The sequence below is a fragment of the Perna viridis genome, chromosome 14 (genome assembly GCF_037379345.1).
Source record: "Perna viridis isolate PV_CMFRI_1.1 ecotype Kerala chromosome 14, ASM3737934v1, whole genome shotgun sequence".
NCBI lineage: Eukaryota > Metazoa > Mollusca > Bivalvia > Mytilida > Mytilidae > Perna > Perna viridis.
The window spans coordinates 27,501,821-27,523,605 of record NC_142458.1 but is presented as its reverse complement, the minus strand read 5'-3'; the positions used below and the strand labels follow the sequence as shown (position 1 = coordinate 27,523,605).

Genomic DNA, 21,785 nt, shown 5'->3' with positions numbered 1-21,785 from the left:
CAATATGAGTCTTTTGACACACTAAATGATTGGGACTTATAGTTCATTAATGGCACAATAACTCATCTGGATGCAATATTGCACAATCTTTTGAAATTCAATTTCAGTACAAAGCTTTGCTTCAAGGTGCATTCATGGATCACTGTGTACCTCATTATCTCAAAGACAGGATATGTACATTCAATTCCATATTTCAAAAATCACTTTGGCCGAAAGTGAACATTACAGAAAATATTCCTACTTCACTAGACAACGAAGAAGTCATACAGTCAGTAAAAATATTTATTAATTTGTACAGAGAAAAGTCATTATATATAAATGTACTAGTAAAGAAGTATACACTATGACATACATGTTTATTATGTACAAAACATTCCAGACCTGATTTTATGAGATAAAAAAAAACAAAGCAGAAACTGACAGATTAACATTATTATTATGATTAAGTATAGATGCCATTCACATTAAAAAGTGACAAAATGGTCAAGTTCTACAAGGAATTGGGGGAATTAGTCATGTTCCTCCATTATGCATACATTATACATTTTTATGTACATGTATATAAATATTGTGCTAAGTTTCAGTTATATTTGTTTAATACTTTTCAATCAAATAGATAGCAAGTCCTGCAGCTACTAGTCATAGACCTGTTTCCAGTGTCAGAAACTTAATTTTTTGTTTACATAGACCCATCATAATTTCATGTAGAACACACTGTACATTTTAAAGAAAACTGAGCCATAGACCTGCTTGATTTTACATAGACTCGGTCCGTAGGTCTACTGTTAATTTCTTTCACTGTGTTTCCACTGTCAGTTGTATAATACAAATGGTGAATCCAAATTCTAGAAGATATCAAAAGAATGTAATACAGAGACAAAAACCAGACATGGGAAACAGACTAAGAACTTAAAATAACTAAAATAATACAAAGTAACAGAAGTAAATGAGCAACTTAGGCTCCACTAAAATTGGGAGCATGGATCAGGTGCACAGGTAGGGTTAAAACGTGGAAATATGTTTTAAGCAAAAAACAACCGAGTCTGAACTTTGAGAAGGCATGAATAAAATTACATCCATATCAATTACAATGTCTGATGTAATATATTGTACACCTATAATAATACAGAATACATCAGCAATTCAAAAACCAAATAATGTCTGATAAACTGTCAAAAACTTATACAAATATAAATGTATGTAAATAGGAAAAAAATATATGAACAGCAAAAATAAGCCATCTGCTGACAACTGCAGCACATATGTATAACAGAAAAACCTCTCTTAATGGTAGACTTTTGGTGGAAAGATTTTCTAAAGGAAAGCCCATGGATTAAAATATATTTACTCAAAATTTAAACTAACCACTATTTTTCATTTCCTTTCCACTTTTAATTTAAAAAAGAATGCCCAATTATAATCCTTCCCAACAATTACAGAATAGGTAAAATGATACAATGTACATAAAATGTATAACATGTCACAAAAAATCACTTTACTCTCTTTCTACACAATTTGGAGAATGAGCAATAATCTACAATTCTGATATCCGAAGTCTTTTTTAACACAAAACTGTCGAATTATTTCTACTGGGACAGTAATACATGAATTGGACCTTAGAACTGCTTCCATGTTTTCTACTTTGTCCAAGCAAGTTCCTAAAAATGTAAAATAATTATTCTTAAATCCTTGCCATAATAAAATGTGACTAGAATAGTTCACCATATTATTCATAATATATTCATATATAGCTAATAATCTGATGGCGTTAGTTGACTAATGCCTTTAATATTTTCATACATGACCACATGTAACTAAATACTATATGTATGTATGTACAATGAACATGAGAAATTCTGATACTAAGTACATTTTTACCATATTTCATTACTTTTACTTAGTGCCATTGGCCATTAGCTTAATAATGCTGGTGAAGTAATAAAATTGTCTCATGCTAAAGAAGATTTTGAGAAACTTTATTATGAATAAATATTGTTAAAGCTAAATAAGCACTATCTTTAAAAAACAACAGCAGACGCAGTAAAATTTGTTTTTTTTTACACATGATTTTCTACATTTCATTCAGGAAATAACACATGACACACAATTTCAATTCTCGTCTTTAAGGTCAAAGGGTAGAAAGTGAAACTATACTGACTGCTTTGAAAAAATTGACTTCAGGCACACACTGCAGTTGCTTGTAAGAAATTGTACTTCAAGCCATAAAAGTGCTTAAGGACTAGTTTTCATCATATCAAAAATCAGGCAATCCAATTCATCATAAAGTTAATGACAGAACTCATGCATATGTAAAAAATTTCTTATTTAAAGCTACACATATTAATATACCTGTGTTAATTGGTGTCATGTTGATGATCAAAGCTAGGTACTTAATGTCTCCATTTTTCAGGATGACCTTTAACCTGTGATAATTGGTGTCATGTTGATGATCAAAGTTTGGTACTTGATGTCTCCATTGTTCAGGATGACCTTCAGGAATACTTCACCATTATCTCCATAATTGTGTAGCTATTTCTACCTGTTACTTCAGTGTAGTCCATTGAATATATGGTATACTTCTTCATTGTAAATTTGTTAAAAAATGTATGCCTTTGCCATGTTGCCAACTGCTCTTTTAACAATCTCTTTATTTGCATGTGAGCATCGGCCAACTACATAAATCACTTTCAATTTCTCCTGTCTTGTTCAAATGTCTTTTATGCATTAAATTTTTGTAAAAAGTTTAGGTCTGTATTTTGTTGTTCAGATGCTGCTGGAAATCTGGTAACTGTTGATTTACACAGGCAAATCTTTATCACGTGGAATTCATGTTAATCGAGCTTCACGTGAAATTCATGTAAATTCACATGAAATTAACATGATTTTCATGTGAAATCCACTAAACGAGAATTTCATGTGAACATTTTGTGTGAATTTCACTTGAAGGCTCCATTCACCCAAATTTCACGTGAACTCTGTCACTTAGTTCATTTGCTCAATTCAGGTGAAAATCATGTGAAAATCGTGTGAAGATCATGTGAAATAATTTTGCCTGTGTATAGCTATATATGCAACAAACATAATCTGGTTCTGAACAGTGACGTCAGGTCATCATTTAAATCCTCAAAAAAGAAACAGCAGGAGTGGCTCTACAATAGTTCTGAATCTTCAGGCCATTTAAATCCTCAAAAAAAGCATTAGGAGTTGCTCCACAACGGTCTTAAGTCATTGACTTTCTTTGAAAGATGAAGAAGACAGTGCACAGTAAAAGAAAGGAACCTATCTTCATACAACTCCTCCATCAACCACCAAATCTTTTGAAGAAATGTCATTGATCTTTTTAAGTCACTTAAACTAAATGAGTCCATTAATAGAATGCAAATAGCTCTTTGTAGGTACACGAAGTGCTTATAATACTTTTCAAGGAAAATACCATACAACACAGCTGCAGAGTAAAACAATAAAAAAATGAGCGTAGTTCTGCTGCCATTGTTTTGTCCTGAGAGCATCATCAAACCACAAGTTCAGCATCATTTTTACAACTCCAAGTAAAACACATATAATCAATAGCTGTTCCCTTCATTATGTTGTAACCTAGTTCTTTACACATTGTTGACAAGCTTTAACACTTTTCACTGCCTCTGGATTTCCTCTCTGACTATGTTTGAAATTTCAGTAGCTTCTCTGGCAATGGGTCCTTGGTACTGCATGGCCAAAAAATGCCCTCTATTCCATATCTGTATATTCTAGAATGGTCCTTTGCACTGGTAGAATGACTTTTACCTGTGACTAAGCAACACGGGCAACTTCAATTGTATTGCATCACTGTCATCATAAAACACCTGGCAGGACCTGTAGAATTTAAAATAAAGGCAGATAATTCTGTAAATGACACTAAAATACAATAACAGAATCTGGAATTTTCAATGTAGATTATCAGTTACGAGCATACACTTCATACAATACATTTCATCAAATAGACCTATAAAGCAACTTGATTACAAAAATAAAAATGTGTAGCCTTTTTTGGGATGTATCACATATTACAGAATCTGCATATTTCTTACAGCGACTACCACTTAGGATATATAAATCAGACAGAACATTCTTTTTAAATGGTTACATTCTCTTGTCACCATCATATGTTCACATATCATGATTGGTTTGATTTGCTTGTATTTGTAACAATGTTATAGATTTTAATGAAAGCAATCTTTATATACATGAAATAGAGAAATTACTATAACTTAGGAGAGGACTACGTTGTTGCACAAATCAAAAATATCGAAACTAATCTGTTAAATGTTCATGAAAATAAAATTAAAATAAAATAATTTTCTTTCTTAACTAATTAATCATGATTTATAATTAAGGTATTTGAATTTCCATCACCTTTGGGTGGCACTATATATCATATATAGATATAAATCGAGCACCATATGATAATCATATGTTTTCAAGCCAAAATTAACATACGAGAATCACATGATAATCATATGACTATCATATGATTGTCATATGATTACCATATGATTATTATATGAATCAAGCACCATATGATTATCATATGTGGCACATTTGGCAGTGTAAGCTTGACAATACAGCATGTTTTGGTGATTAGAAAAAAAGGACCATAGAAATATTTATGGAATATTCTTTGTTTGATTAATATGCAGTACTTGTATCAGTACTAAACCGACTTAGGGACATCGTGACCTACGGTAATCGGAAGCTATCGGTTATCAAAGTACTGAAGTACTGAGTAAATGAAGCCTTCTTAGTTTGCTCTGTTTCTTACTGCACAATCACATTTCTAATCATAAAAAAGGATTGTAATATTTTAAACTAGGGAAAGTAATATTTTTACCATTCTTTCTTTTAGAAGAAATTTTTTTTCAAAGACCGCTTATTAGCTGAGCAGCCACAGCTTCTTGAGTTGACAAGACGAATGGGGGAAAATGACTCACAACCTTTTCTTACTTTTCACACGAACAGATTTGACGATACACATTTAAAAATATACATGTTAATTCACTCTTCCATGTTTCTTTTTTGCTTGTATATATCACTTCACTACATAGCTTTTGCTTTTACTTGTCATAGAATTGAAGCAAATATTTATTATACAGCTCCAAGTTCTCCCTTAGTCATACATGGACAAAGACTCTTTAGTTAAACCACTGTTGAATCCTGTGTTCCTGTGTCAAAGCATGTAAATTTGCCATTTTTGCTGTCTAATTACTTTCAAAATGAATTATGACCATACAATCAGACCAAAACATCAACATAGTAGTTCACCCAAAACCAAGGTTCTTTCACTTCTACTAAATAGAGTTACTAACAGAGTTATAGAATGGAGCAGTCCTGAGAGACGCAAAAAAGGTATTCAAGACTGTGATAGAAACAATCTGTATTTTCATGTCATTCAAACAGTACTAATGGACCCCATATATTTGTTTAATGGCTAAATCCAATAACTAGCAAGTCGAATATCCCTATTAAATGCAATGCTGTCAAAATATTCTAAATAAACAGAAACTGAAAACTTTTGGTAAATAACATTTTTACTATCTATTCTAAATTTAGACAAAAAGTACGTTACACAGTTTTCAACATGTGTTGTTAATTGTAAATATGTGTATATGTATTAAGATAACAAACAATGATATGAATACATCAATTGAAACTAGGTTTTTGTACTGTTTATAAGTAACACATTGTAAATAAGTCTTATCTATAAAAAAAAAAAAAAAAAGACAGCCAACACAGAAAATTTGTTTCTTTTTACAAATAATTTTCTACATTTCATTCTGGAAATAACTGTCCGAAAAAGAATACATGTTACAAGTATTTGTTGGTACATACAATGTATGTACCGCATGCAATACCTATACTTTAGCTGTTGTTGCATAATTATAAACTGATTCAGAAAGTTCAAACCTTAAGTTTGTAACATGAATCATAATCATACATTACACAGCAAAAATGGGTAAATTATCAGGACTATGAGCTCATGACAGATTCATACCTATTTATCATAAACTAACAGAGTACAAAAAACATTTTACAAATATTGTACATCAAAGATATAAAAAAAAATTAAACAGGATTAAAACAGAAGATTTGACATGATACTCGTCTCTTTAGATGCATGCAGGGTGACGCGAAAGTACTGTACTAACGGGTTGACTGGCAGAAAAAAAGGATTCATTTTCCCTTCAATATTAAAACATATAAAACTTTGTTTCCCAAATACTATTTTCAGCTATTTTAAGTCTACATCTAAAAATTGTCAGGCAAATTAAAGGATATATTTAGATATGTCATGATGCTCAACTGGAGAAATCCAAGATGGCGGGATGACGCGAGGATACTAGCGGGGGCTACAGATACAGAAAAAAATATCCATTCTTTCCCTCAAGATAATCCAAACTAGTTTGCAAATAGTATCTGTAATGAAAGAATAGTGTCTACATTAGGGAGTGGTTTCCTGCAGTAACCCACCTCATTTAATCAAACTATTTCCCGTTTGGCATCCCTTTCAGCTTCAGAAACTTTTCTTCTAAGATCACATGAGATATTCATATGCATGAGATGGCCAGTGACTGTAATAATTTTTCACCACGTGATCAACAGTCTGAAGAAACAAGTCATTAAATAGTGCGTAAATATTACGCGGATTCCTAAATAAAATGGAAGATGCGAAATTTCCCTTGCATGCTGTTTGATTAACAATCAATTTCATGGTTATTTTTACTCCATTCCATTTCACGTTTCACTCTTTTCCATTTACAATGGTATTGATCGTGGATGCATGTGAGTGCTACCGCAAATTATGATATTTAGCAACATGTTCATGTGATGCCTAGGTCAATTTCAGCTACTGTTGTGGCTTCATTGACAAAATCAATAAACTCTACTTATGATCTTCCTTCAGATAAAAGAGTTCTGCAAGATGGTTATCCACATATATTTCAAAGACTTTCACAGAGCCTTGTGAATTTTACAAAAGCGTATTTTGCATTGATGGTTATTTATTTTTGTTAACATTGGTATGATTTTTCATAAGAGCCTAACTTAATGCAAAAGTGGTCTTACCCTTTAAGGTTTTTGCTATCACAAACTCATGAAAACATTCATAAATTTTGTTTTATCCAATACATGAAGTTCATTCTCAAATACAGATTTACTTTTAAACGATTAATATATGTCGTTATCTCCCAACAAATAGTTTATACAATCAGTTTGACCTTATTTTACTTGATACATACTAGAAGTTATTTACACCTCCATTACAATCAGTTTGACCTTCAGATCCATAACCTTGGCCATCAGCAGGAAAGTAAGCATCACTGTAGTGGCTAAAAACAAAGTATGAAATCACACAAAACATGATAACAGTAAATTTCCTATATATCTCTTTGTTTTTATACTATTGTGATTTTACATAGGTCTTTTCCAATCCATTCTTCTATTTAAAAAAAAATCCTTGTTTTGAATCTGAAATCATTGGCAACACTGTGATGCAAAAGATAAATTTTGAATTAAAATATTTGATTACAATTATTAAAGAATGCATGGACACGCTACAGTTATACATTTTTATGAATGTCTAGTTTCAGTGCAAGTAAAACATAGTCAAAAACATAAATTTATATATTTGTGTTTGAGGAGTTTTTTCCTTTTTTGTAGAATTTTGTATTGAAAAGACTAGCAAATGAATATGTACACTTTCTCATTCTATAAGATTTACAAAAAAAATTAATTAAAAATAATCACCTACCTTCGTACATTTCTCTACCTGGAACCAGTCTGAGAATGTATCTGTGGTGGGATCTGTAGCTTTGACTGGTCAAATGAAAAATGGTTGGAGGGGATAAAAGTTCACTTTCTAATCCAAATGACTACCAGCAAAAAAATCATATACTGTGACAGCAAAAGAACCAGTGGCTAAATAAAAAAAATATTCAAATTCAAATTCTTTATTAGCACAAACACAATTACAACAATTGGCAATGAATTTTATATGATTTTTGTAAGCAAAAAATTATAACTGTTCATTTCATATCACTTCATTTACACTCATTTCTGCTACCAGCTATTTCACATCTTTTTGAAATTTAAACTTTCGCTTGATTGATTTATTATAGGGATGTCAATGTATACATAATGGAATACTCAATTATTGATGTAATACAATTATGTTTTAGCCCTGTACAACAATTGCATAACTGAGTTTTTATCAGCTGGTCTGGAATTGGTTTAATTAATTATATTTTATTTAAAGAATATCATACAAAATGGGTTAGACACAAGTACATCTTACTGATGAAGTAATTTCTCGATTTCCAAAATTGGTCCTAGATAGTTGTAAAAGGAGTGTATGAACATGTATGTCTTGTAGACAACTCCTCACAAAAGACATTATGTACATATGTACAGGGCTGAACAGTTCTACATTTTATTAAAATCAAAATTCAGTTTATACTGAGTTACTCGTTGAAGAGTCCTGCTCAATGAAAAACTGTTACTGGAATACTTTTAGCAGACTAGAAAATTTTTACCTCTGACTGGATAACACAGTAATATGAAACCAGGGGAAATAATCCTGCATCTTTAGTGAATGTGACTGATGCATTATGGGAAGAGGTAGCTGGTGTTGTCACGGTAATAAGAATGTTTTTGTCAAAGTTGCTACTTTTATAGAATTATTCTTACATAAAGAGGCTCTCGAAGAACCTGAATCTCTCACCTGGTAAACAATACCCAATTTACTAAGTAAGCAATGGTATCTTGCTTTGTTACCATGTTTGACAAAAAAAAAAAGGCTGAAAAAGAGTATCTACTGATGAATGCTGCAAGTTTAACTTTGTACCTAAGGCACAGTAAAATGTTGGAAATGCCTTCAAAGTGTTTTTAAAACCTCTGGAAAAATCTTGGGTAGGCATCCCCTAAATATGCCCTGTTACCTCACTGGGTCTGAGGGGGCAGTAGCCCACTATATATTTGCTGGGAAAAAAATTAAAAAAAAATAAAAAAAAGACATTAATATACAATATTTTCATCATCACTTCAACTCCAAAGACCATGTTTACTAAACCAAATGTCATTGAAATTAAAGAAAATGTACTAATTAGTGGGAAAATGTTTGCCCAGAAAAATTTTCTTCATTACCATTCAACTAAGTATACAATGTTTCTTGAAGAAACCAAAAATCATTGGCATCTCAGCAACTGGTAAAAATGGCCAAAAATTGGCTGCCATTTTGAAAATAGTTGCTCAACATGAAATTTCAATACTTCCACTCAACTCAAAACATCAAGTTTACCTTATGAGTAGCTTTAATCTTTCATTTTTCTTAAGTTGAGGAAAAAACAGCAAAAAAAAAGCATTTTGACCCTATGGGTTATTGCAAAAACTCCTATGTTCTATTTTTAGTAACAGTGACCATGTTTTTAAACATTTACAAATTTTAAACATTCAGTTTGTGCAGGATACCCTAAGAAACAATTATGCCAAATTTAATCAAATTTGGTGCATGGTTTCTGAGAAGAAGATTTTTGAAGTTGTACATTTGAAAAACAACATAAAAATCTGTTTCAGGGGCCCTAACTCATACATCGGGTGAGAATCATTTTGAAAATTTCGTTAAAAGTCTGTCTTCTAATGGTGAACAATATTAGCTTATGCTAGAATTTTGCTCAATTCAACTGTTTTTGAGTTGTTGCAAAAATTGTTTTTTGACCCCTATGTTCTATTTTTAGTAACAGGGGCCATGTTTTTTTAACATTTCAAAAAATTTAAACAATCAGTTTGTGCAGGATACTCTAAGAACAATTATGCCAACTTTAATCAAATTTGTTGTGTTGATTCAGAGAAGAAGAAATCAAAGTTGTACAAATAAAAAAAAAATCTATTTCAGGGGCCATAATTCTACATCTGGTGAAATTCATTTTGAAAATTTTGACTTAAGTCCATTTTCTGATGCTGAACAATATTACCCTATGGCACAAATTCAACTGTTTTTGAGTCATTTTCAAAAAACTGTTTTTTGATCCCTATGTTCTATTTTTAGTAACAGTGGCCATGTTCTTTAACATTTCAAAAATTTTAAATGACCAGTTTGTGCAGGATACCCTTAAAACAATCATGCCAAGTATCATACCAATTTGTCAAGCCGTTTCAGAGAAGATGTTTGAAAAAAAAGGCTAATGACGACAGACGCAAAGTGATGACAATAGCTCACACAGCCTTAAGGCAAGGTGAGCTAAGAAGTATATTTCACCTACCTACCAAAATACGTATCAAAAGTAGTAAGTAGCCAACATTTTTCTATAATGACTAAGAATACAGAGGCAATTCTTTTTCCTCCATAAACAAAATACTTGTGATACTTAAGTACCAGTCCGCATAAAATTCAGACACTACCAATGGTAAAGTGATTCATGGTGAAAAACCCACCAAAGTAACAATGCTTTTTCAGTCTATATATGCTATACTTTCACATAACAACCTTTTCTGTATTCGGTTTTGCACTTTTGAGAAAATCATATATTCATCTCCCACTAAAAGCAACCAAATCAAGCCAAATCAAGAACGATAACTCTTGCAAAGTACAAATTTCATGTACAATCTATATAATTTTTATCTCAAAAGTGCAACAACCAAATGAAAAACTAAGACTGGTTACTTGATCAGTTACAGTTTATGAACAAGAAATAAAACTGAATTTGGTGGGTTTTTGATATGCATGAATCACCTTCTGTCTGATTTTTAGAAAGACTGCTACTTAATTTACTATGAAGAAACTTTCACTTGTAAGATCTCTGAAATAGGAAGAAACTAAGGTTATGCAGTTCATTTTAAATTTGAAGATTTTACATACATTTATAGTGTTTACTTTATACAAGCTAAATTACATTCAATGAGAAGTTTTCTATAGTTTTATCCACTTTGTTTCTTGTAAAACCTATAGTAAACAAGATGTTGCACACTATGTAATGATAAGTATATACCCACTCAAATATTTCAGTGAAACCTGGGAACACAGTACAACTTATAATGTAGAAACTATGTATCAAATGTCTAAGCAACTAAATTTATTACAAAGATTTCAATTATGCAGCAACTACAGAGCTACTATGTCGATGAGTAAACAGAAAGTAAATGAGCAAGGAAACATCATGCAAGTTATCATGAGAAAGAAATGTATCAAATATCTAAGTGTTCCCTCCTATAGAAACTGAGAAATCTGCTGCAAAAAAAAAATGTAACAGATTGATGGACAATATATTGCAATAATTCTAATCATAAGATTCTTCATGCTTATAGCCGTTTTTTATTGGTCGAGAACGTCTTTGCCAGAAAGTTCATAGTTGCATGAACTTCTTCTGATCGTTCATACATGCATGAACACCAGTCAACCTGAAACCAATATGGCGGCCGTGTAGATTGAAAGAGTGTGCAACGAACTAAAAGGCATAATATAGCCGTAAGAATAGTTTATTACATTCACATTGATTTTACCGGAACAGTTTGTTTACAGAGAGTAATTTTCAGCTCGGGGAAAGAGCCCTAAAATTAAATATTCCCAGAACTAGATTCTATAAATCCATTTACCTGTTGAGCACATTAAAAAAATCATTCCCAAATGTCAGGATAGAATTGTAAAGATTAAACAGGATTTTGGTTGTTCATGGATGTATGAACGGATCTCTGCTCTCCCAAACATTACATGAACATTGAGTTTGAAGCTCCGAGATCTGTTCATACATGCATGAACGACCAAAAATATCTGTTTAATCCTATAATATAGCCCTCATTCTAATGAGATGGGTATAATATTTATCTCATAGATTTCATACAACATGACAAATGATCATAAATTTAAGTTTTCCCCAAAAGTAAAGTAACAAAATAACTGAAAATGTCCTAGTCTACAGTATCAATGAGAAAGTAAACATGTATGGATCTATAGAAAAATCACTACCTTTGCTTTTTGAATTCCTTAAAAATTGAATTTTTTTAGACTTTTTTGTAATACATATCCCAGTCATTCAATGCAACATTGATTTTTTTAACTTCTAAACTATACCTACATAGGAAAATTAAAAAAAAAAATTAGTTAGAATTTACCAATGTATCTAATTGTCTGATTCGATATATATCTATCTCCCAGAAAATTGCTTGCTGTGGGTAATCAGGATAATGAAATATAATTAAGTCGCCAAAACCAAGTTTATTAATTCTGCATCATTTCTGATTAATATTATCATTTTCATTTTCTTCAGCCTGACCGCAAACCATAGTGGTGCAACGTGTTGGGAAAGATGCCATCTTCCTCGCACATTAAAGAACCCTTCTGTGGTATTCTCATGGAGTAGGAACCACAGGGCTCCGCCACAGGTGGCTAAATTGCCCGACCCTACCCACCTCTCCCTATTTCCAGTAGTAATCAAAAATTTGTCGACCCCATTATCCTTGTATCCCATCCCATTTTTCACTTCATCATTTCATGTTCATTGCCTGAATATAGCTGAGATATTGCTACTCGGGCGTTAAACCCCAACAATCAATCATTTATTTTCTTTAGTTAAGACCTTGTCCAGAATGTTTTAAAGAGATGTATTAATGGAATAAACTGATCCTAGACTGATATTATCTTGTTTCTATACAACCTCCTGAAATACATGTGTAGGATACAATGAGGCATTATTATATGCAAAAACTAGAAATATTATGAAAAAGCTCACAAAGAGAATGAAATTAATTTTAAAAGTTTTTTTAATTCTTTGTTCAATTACCTCCCTTTAATCATATTTCTTCTTTCACATCTAGATATATGTGTAATGCCTAATCTTCCTATAAACATTGGAATTTATCAAAAAATTCAAAGGAGATTCGCATTATAAATACACACTTTTTGATTAGCGCAAGCTTTTTTGAGTTATTCTTCGAAAAATATCTGGGATAGACAGATGGACTGAAGGTTTTACTGACAGTAAGACAGACAGAGTGAAATCTGTACACCCCTTAAACTTCACTTGCAGGGAGTATAATACCTATAACCGGAGAGATCAGTAACTGTAGTGTTAACGAACCAATTCATCTAAAATCTGGGAACCCATTTACGGCAATATAAATGTGTATTTACTCCATTCTGAACAGAATGATACATGTACATGTACCTTAACAATATTCTTGACACCATTTTATCTATAATTTGCGCACTAATTTAAGTTTAAAAGTGATCAGAATTAATGTATTCACAGATATTTATTTATTTATTGTATTTATTGAAATAAAAGAGGAAACAAAACATTTCTTTCAAAGAACTATGTGTGAGCAAATCAGAGATGCATCACCTGTCCATTCAACATGACCTTTTATTACAAATCCTATTTAAAGTTTAATCCCATCTCAGACCATATGAAAAAGCTGTACTTCAAGGTCTTACACATGATCATTTATATGATAGTGTACTTTTTCAGACAGTAGACCAGGGAAGGAGAGAAACTACACATTGTTATCCAGTATAGGTGGTGCTTACAAAATGATCAATATAGAGATTCAACCTATCACTAGTTGTTTATTTACAAGAGGCACCAAGGGACAGTGCTTAAAGAAATACAATTGTTATTATGTATTCCTCTTGGTGCCTGAATAACAATTATAATAACTAGAAATATTGTGTAAGCTCAAAAAAAATATTGCCACTTCAAATGAAGTTAAATTTATAACCCATAAGTCTTTATCTCTCTTTGGAGTCCTCATTCATGTACATCTCCATATGATGTCCCATCTTCCTGTAAAATTTCATTATATTTCCTAGAGCAGTAAAGGAGGAGTTGTGCTCTTGAGCTTTTAACATGTAAAACTCTTCAGTTTTATTAAGAATTTTCTCCCTTTGAAATCCCCCAACAACTCTTTATTCTTTCATGCACATCTGTCAAAAATAGTCTTTTTACCTTTCTAAAGCTGGACAAAGTCCCCACAAAAAGATCATTGTTAAGGATATTGTAAGGTACAATCATGCCAGTTTGGTTCTAATCTATCCAGTAGTTCAGGAGAAGATTTTAAAAGTTGGAAATAAAAACATTCTGAAAAAAATCCATTTCAGGACCCATAACTCATTCAATTGCAAACAGATCTTTCTGAAAATAACTGCATGGGTCCATTCCATCAGTGCTGAACAATTTTACTCCTGCCAGGCTTAAGCTGAACCCACCTGTTTTTGAGTTATTTGCATAATTCAGCAATTTGACCGCTATGGTCCATTTTTAGTAACAGCAGTCATGGCAATAGCCCACATGGCCTTTCGGCCAGGTAAGCTAAAAAGGAAGACTTCTCGACAGTCCAATTTTGAATCATTCGAGTAATACACGTATATACTATACAGGCTAAAAACCACTAATTCCACTTCCCATAGGCTTCTATGCTAATTTCACAATATTCAATGGCTTCTCTGGACTTTACCTTAACTTTAACCTGCAGAGGACTATATATCAGCATGATTCTACATATGTCAGCTCACAATCCTCAGAATGGCATGTGGGGTTAGCAGACTTGCAGTGCAGTACTGGTCACCGGAAGTGAAGGGTCTATAAATAGCATGGGAAATCCCAGTGTTTTCACAAGATAGGGGTATATTTAAAAATCATTATGGAGATTAGGCTTCACATCACAAGAAGCAAAATGCACCTATAAAATGTACAGAAATGTTTCTCCTGTCAGAAACTGTTTAAATTTTTTAAATAAGATGAGAACTTTTTTCACAGCACTATGAGGAACAGGGGTAATTTCTGCGTAGGACTATTTTTGCGTACGTTCCAAATGCTCATTGGTTGAATTGGTGGTCTGTAACCTAAAGAGTCACTTTTTGTCTTAGAAAAAATAAATCACTATGCAGGTATCTTCCTACACACATACTGAATGCATTTGCAAAGTTTCAGTGAAATGTGATAAGCACTTTTTTAAATATTTGATTTTTAAATATAGGGTAACCAAGTTGTGCGAGCAAAAAAGTGACAATATTCTACCATACTTAAATGCATTAAATATTTGCAAAGAACTTTTTCTGACTTTTCAAATAAAAAATATCAATCACAACTTGTTTTTTAACAATATTAATGAAGAAATAGTTTTAAAAGTAATCATTTTCTGAGAAATTGGTCTATTTTTAAAAATTTATTTCTGACATGCCTCCCCCTTTTTCTGGATCACATGTCAAAAATCCTAAATCTTTAAATTTTCACAAAAGGTGATATATTTGGCTTTAAATTTGTAAATACAGTGTTTTCACATTACAACATGACCAGTAAAGGGCACCTAAAGCAAAAAAAGTGCTCAATAATGGATTTTCCATGTTGCCATAGGGGAATGCTTATATAGCCTTAACCGCATTAATGAAAGTGAGTTTTTCCTCATTTCTAACCTAATTTTTGCTCAAATCTACACAAAACTTGATTTCAAGTGCTTATTACCACCATATTTAGGTAAATATAGCCCTCAAAGTTTAATATTTGATATTTTTACTAAATTTTCTACACTTTTTACAAGATAGGACATAAAAATCAGCCAAAAAGACCAATTTTCCATAATTTGGACCTATAACTTAAAAAAATGCATATTTTGAAGGATTTTTGTTGTGTATTCCTCTCATGGCAAAGTTAACAAGATCTTCAAGTAGTTTAAAGCTATTTCAAGAAACTTTTCATTTTGCCATGGCTTCACTTAAGGCTAAAAACCACTAATTCCACTTCCCATAGGCTTCTATGCTAATTTCACAATATTCAATGGCTTCTCTGGACTTTACCTTAACTTTAACCTGCAGAGGACTATATATCAGCATGATTCTACATATGTCAGCTCACAATCCTCAGAATGGCATGTGGGGTTAGCAGACTTGCAGTGCAGTACTGGTCACCGGAAGTGAAGGGTCTATAAATAGCATGGGAAATCCCAGTGTTTTCACAAGATAGGGGTATATTTAAAAATCATTATGGAGATTAGGCTTCACATCACAAGAAGCAAAATGCACCTATAAAATGTACAGAAATGTTTCTCCTGTCAGAAACTGTTTAAATTTTTTAAATAAGATGAGAACTTTTTTCACAGCACTATGAGGAACAGGGGTAATTTCTGCGTAGGACTATTTTTGCGTACGTTCCAAATGCTCATTGGTTGAATTGGTGGTCTGTAACCTATACAATGATTAATCTTCAGAAATCATCAAGAGGTAGTGTATAAGGACATCTTACTAAGTTGAAGTTGCAGTCCTTTTCATGTATAATGCAGTTAGGAAAAGCTGCAAAGACAGTGATTGAGATTAGGGAGGCCTGTTCCTTTTATCTTATTCCTGCTAAAATGTCCGATTAAAATCAGAAATTTTTACCATCAATAGGTCATTTTTACATAAGAACCTTTTTATAGTTCTACCGCTTCCTGAAATGTCAAAAATTATCTAGAAAATCCAGTATTCACACTCCAAAATTTGTCTCATTTCTTAGATTATTTCCTTATAAATTTGACAAAAAAGATGTCAAATGCTGTCCTAACAGGTTAAGGAATGTTTTATGATAGGTAAATAATCACAGAGGAGTAATATCAGCTGATCAGGTTTATCAATTATGATTGACAATGAGAAAAATTGGATCCCAATTGAAAACACCACCATTTAATGGACAGCCAATCATTTTCTATACACTAATTTGTACTGCACAATTAATTTGATAATTACTGACAATTTACCAGTGTAAATGATGTGTTAACAAATAATATAATTACAATTTTTTATTCAAAATGTCATTCAATCACTTATAATTTTCTATATATTTTTTATAGGAATACTACTCCTTAGGAATTGTGATGATTTTAAAATTGGGTATCTGCATTATTGTATATTTGTTACAGTACCCCAAATATTTTAACTTATGGTATGCAGTTTAAATGAAAAAAGGGCCTACTCTTCAATCATTAAATTTCATGATTGAGGAGATGAAGGTAGCGCCTAATGAAGAAAAAAAATATTTAATATAATTGAGGGTACAGTACCTGAACTGATCCCTGCAACAAAAATTGCGATCGGTCATCGATCACCAATCAGTTTCCAGTCAGTCATCGATCCGTCAAACCGATCCATTATACCAGTGATTGCATCATGTGACCATAGAGCGGTCACGGTATTTTATGGTTTTTGTTGTTTTCTTTGTCAATTTTACACATATTTACATAATGTAATAGATTTATAAACATCAATTTACACTTAAAGTTTACATATCTTCTATTTCAAACAGATTGTATGTCATTTTACATAACAAACTGTGATCAGATTGGTCACCGTCATCAGTCATCGATCTGTCAAATGGTTGCGCGGATCGGTTCAAAAACTGTATCACCCCCTTTTTGGACTTGGGATTTTGGTCATTTTTAGAGTGTACTTTAGACTTAGGCACACAAGTCCATTGACTTAACATTTCAAAGCAGCTGTACTTCCAAATTTTATGGAATTTGGACTTTACCAAAAAGTGAAATTGTACTTGGGACTCCACCCAAAACATGAAGTGTACTTTGGACTTGAAGAGGGAGGGGGTGATGCCCCCATAATTCTAGAATAAACAGCATAGTTTTTAAAGGAAACAAACTTCATGTATGACGGTTTTTTTTAATAAACTTGAAACACATATTTTACTTATTACCCTACAAGAAAACAAGAGGCTCCCAGGAGCCTAAATCGCTCACCTCGTTAAATTTTGTCTTTCAATGGCAATAAATTTAACAAGAAGTTGTCTGATAATTTTGACTCAAGAATACTTTTTTGGTAGGACTTATCATATTAGGATCATTACATGGCCTAACAGACAAAAATGAAAATTTTAGTCTGACCCCCATGTTCTATTTTTAGTAATGGGGGCCATGTTTTTAGACGGATCAAAAATCTAAACATAGATTTGTGCAAGATACCCCATGGAACATTCATACCTAGTTTGGTACCAATTGGTCAAGTAGTGTGAAAGGGAAAGATGTCTGAAAGAAATAACATTAAAAATAGCAAGAAAACATAAAAAAGGTCAAGAACTCCTCAAAGGCTTGACAGATTAAAATGAAAATTTGATTAGAGATAGATCTCATCGTGCTGAACACTTTTACTTGTGTCAAAATTTGCTTAACCTAGCAATTTTGGAGATATATGCAAAAAACTACAGTCTAACCCCTATGTTTTATTTTTAGTAACAAGGCCATGTTTTTTGACGGATCAAAAATCTAAACATATTTTTGTGCTAGATACCCAAATAAACATTCATACCAAGTTTGGTTCTAATTGGTCAAGTAGTTTGAGAGAAGATGTTTAAAGAATTAACATTAAAAATAGCAAGAAAACGTCAAAAAAGGGCAATAACTCCTAAATGGCTGGACAGATTAAAATGAAAATATAATCACAGATAGATGTCATCATGCTGAACACTTTTATGCAGTCAAAATTTGGCTTAACCTAGCAGTTTTGGAGATATTTGCGAAAAACTAGTGTCTGTCCCCTATGTTCTATTCTTAGTAACAGCGGCCATGTTTTTTGACAGATCAAAAATCTAATCATAAATTTGTGCAAGATACCCCAAGGAACATCTATGCAAAGTTTCATATAATTCCTCTCAGCAGTTTCAGGGGAGATGATTTTTAAAAAATTATTAATGGACGACGACGACGACAAGTGATGGCAATATATCACATGGCCTTCAGCCAGGTGAGCTAAAAAGTACTAATATAAACCCTCCAGTTTTGAAGAAACCACTTCATCATATATATGACAAGTATTTAGTCCGAATTTCATCTGACCCAACAACCCCCTTTTTTCGTTTGGATATTGTCAACATATCAACAATATCCAAATAAAAAAGATGAAGGTAAGTGGGTATGTGAGTCTCCTTTTATTTTCTTTTTCCTTACCGGAATTTCTGATGAATAACATATTGAAAACAGAAGACCGGCCTGCATTTTATTGATTACTTCTGGGATCTCAAAATGCTGTATTGCAATGCAAAATCTTCTATTTTACGCTTTTTCTTAACACTTTTATCACATGGAAATAGAAACCTGTCATTTGTTCTGGTATTTTTACACACAAATGTGTTTTGATTTTATATACTGAATCCAACGCTCTGAAAATCTCCATGCATTTGAATGGTTGACTGGGACCCATTCTCGTGAAACCAGGGAGTTACATGACAACACTTACAAACCCTATTGCAGGGTAAGAAGAAGTTCAGAATATCTCACATGTACATGTAGAATGTAGTATGTGCAGGTATTGTAAAAGTATCATAAATGGGTGTCAACACAACAGGAGCCTTTTGGGATTCGGCCCTGGAGAGAATTTTATGTTTTGACCACCATCGATCGGTGGTGGTCAAAACAAAGATTAACGGTGATGGCCAAAACGAAAAATATCTCCAGCGCCGAATCCCAAAGGGGTTGGAGTATATATATATATTAACATAGCTGCGAAATTTACCTAATTTTTTTTTTTAATTTTTAACGCTAGATCGCAAAATTAAAAAAAAGATCAAGAGCTACGATTTCGCAGCTAATATTAACATGCAAATTATATTAATATTATAAAATCAATCTTATAACTTGAAAGTTGGATTGGGCCATCTGGGGCACATTGTAAAAAGTGCTAGAAGATGAGGGCATGATGCAACGCTAAAGAAACCTCTATGCATTAGGACATAGATTGGAACGTACATATCCTGGGACAACGTTCCTGGTATCAGTTACTAGCCATGACATCACGAGTTTTACATTGTATCAGTATGTGTAATACGCTGAATATTGCGATCGGGAACCAGCCTATAACGTGCAATGGCCAGCCCAGAGCCGTCCGAATTACCACAAGGAAAAGGGATAAAGTAAAAACTTCCGAATATTTTCCAGAACTTTTTTAAGCGCAATTTTACGAAATGGCTAGGTGACCCACCTGCTGGTTCAACTTTCCAAATATCTGGGTTTGGTTCGTTTTTATAGAGGTATGTGTTAATTCTTTTTCTTTGAATTTCCTGTCCTTTTTTTGTTTTGTGCATAGTTTGCACATTTCCTTACCCATATTCTGTGATACTGTCATTACTGATATATGCAGTAAGTTTGCCAACACATCACTGAATCAAGCCAAATATAAATCTAAGTACTCATGTACTGTGTCAACAAAAAGTTTTTTTTTACTTTTCAAAAATTTGTAAATCTGGAAACTAAAAGTGGGTGAAATTATTCAATTTTAATGTCAGTAAGCACCAAGCATAGGAATGCCTATTATCATGGAAACCTCAATATGTTGTATAGGTTCCACTAATGGCACTATATAGATAGGTCAGTGCAGACAAATTAATAACAATTTCATAACTTGTACTAATGTCTTGTAAACACCATCATACATTATTTCACTTATGCTCATTATTACATATGATATCATCGCAATCACCTAAAGCTAAAACAAGCAAATCCAACATTTTTTCCTGTAAAAAGTATATATTTTTCAAATCTTGCATTATGGAGAACCATGAAAAAAAAAGATAGATTTTATTTTCTATTTTGTCATGAAAATCTGTAGCCATGGTAACATTATACAAATATATGTAAGTTTTCATAACAAATTTTGGGTGCCTTCCCAAAATTATCATAAAAAAAACCCCAGGTTTTCTAAAATACCAGGCACTTTAAAACTGAAGGAAGAAGTAAGCAGGCATGGTATTATTGTGAAAAAAAAATAAAAAGTGCACTTTTTCTGCTCATTTGTTCAGATTTTAATTCTTAACGTTTATGCGAAATTTTGCATTTTTTTAAAAACAGAAAAAACAGCTGTGAAGAGAAGCCAATCTGGTCAGGATCTGAATATTTCCAAATAGCTCAAAGCATGCATTTTCCACCTCTTTACCTTCACAAGTATTGCATCTATTTATCTACAAAATGGAGACAATTAAAGGCCAGATATAAAGTTGAATTAACTAAATCTCAGTATGAAATATCACAAGTTCCAAGTATTTCATTTCATCAGCATTGTTACAATATTTAATTACATCAAGCTAATCTACATCTGATGTTATTTTTCACACAAAGTTTCATCAATATAATCAATTTAAAGGTGCAAAAAAAGTGTTGTGCTCATTATTAATATCTTGAAGGAAGAAAGGGCTGACAGATGTACAGACAGATCATTCTCCCTGATTCCCCGAAGAGGCTCTATGAATTTTGACAACATGCAATATGGACAATTTTCTGAATTATTTTAAGTAGAAAACTTTCAGCACTTTTGATGTTTTTCATTGTTCTAAAAGGGTAGGTAAGTGCAGGAGTTTTTCTAGTTTTTTTTTTAATGGGCCTTTTAGGCTATTTTTTGGGGGGATTTTGTACAAAAATCTGGTCAAAAGGGAATCAAAGTTAGTGGGTTATGTCAGTAATTTTTTTGGAATTCTACATGATTTTGAAGTAATTTTCTTTAGAAAAGGGTCCAGACCCAGAGGAATGCGCTAGAAAAAAATTAATGAAGTGTCATATACCTAAGATAATATATATGACTCAACTAATTTTAGCTATTTTATACAGAGCACAAGTTCACAAAAAAGGAATATAACCAATTCTTAGACCTTTTTTAAACATTGGGTGTCAAAGTAGTTTTTGATTAAAACGTTGCTGTAAAGGAAGACAAGATATATTGTGTCCAGACTCACAACCCACCCGAAATTCATCTAGGTTCTTAAAACTGCAAGTACTTGGACTATAAAATCTAAAGAAATTTT

At 32.3% G+C, this 21,785-nt stretch overlaps 1 long non-coding RNA gene across 1 annotated transcript; it reads right to left on the bottom strand.

Annotated features, from left to right (window-relative positions):
* Nucleotides 1-268: 268 nt before the first annotated feature.
* On the bottom strand, nt 269-19,850 carry LOC148598850 (uncharacterized). Its single transcript, XR_015918461.1, has 6 exons — nt 19,741-19,850; nt 7,784-7,950; nt 7,272-7,361; nt 6,505-6,637; nt 2,350-3,852; nt 269-1,658 (listed from the first exon to the last, which is right to left on the bottom strand). It is a non-coding gene; the product is annotated as an uncharacterized LOC148598850 (long non-coding RNA).
* Nucleotides 19,851-21,785: the final 1,935 nt, after the last annotated feature.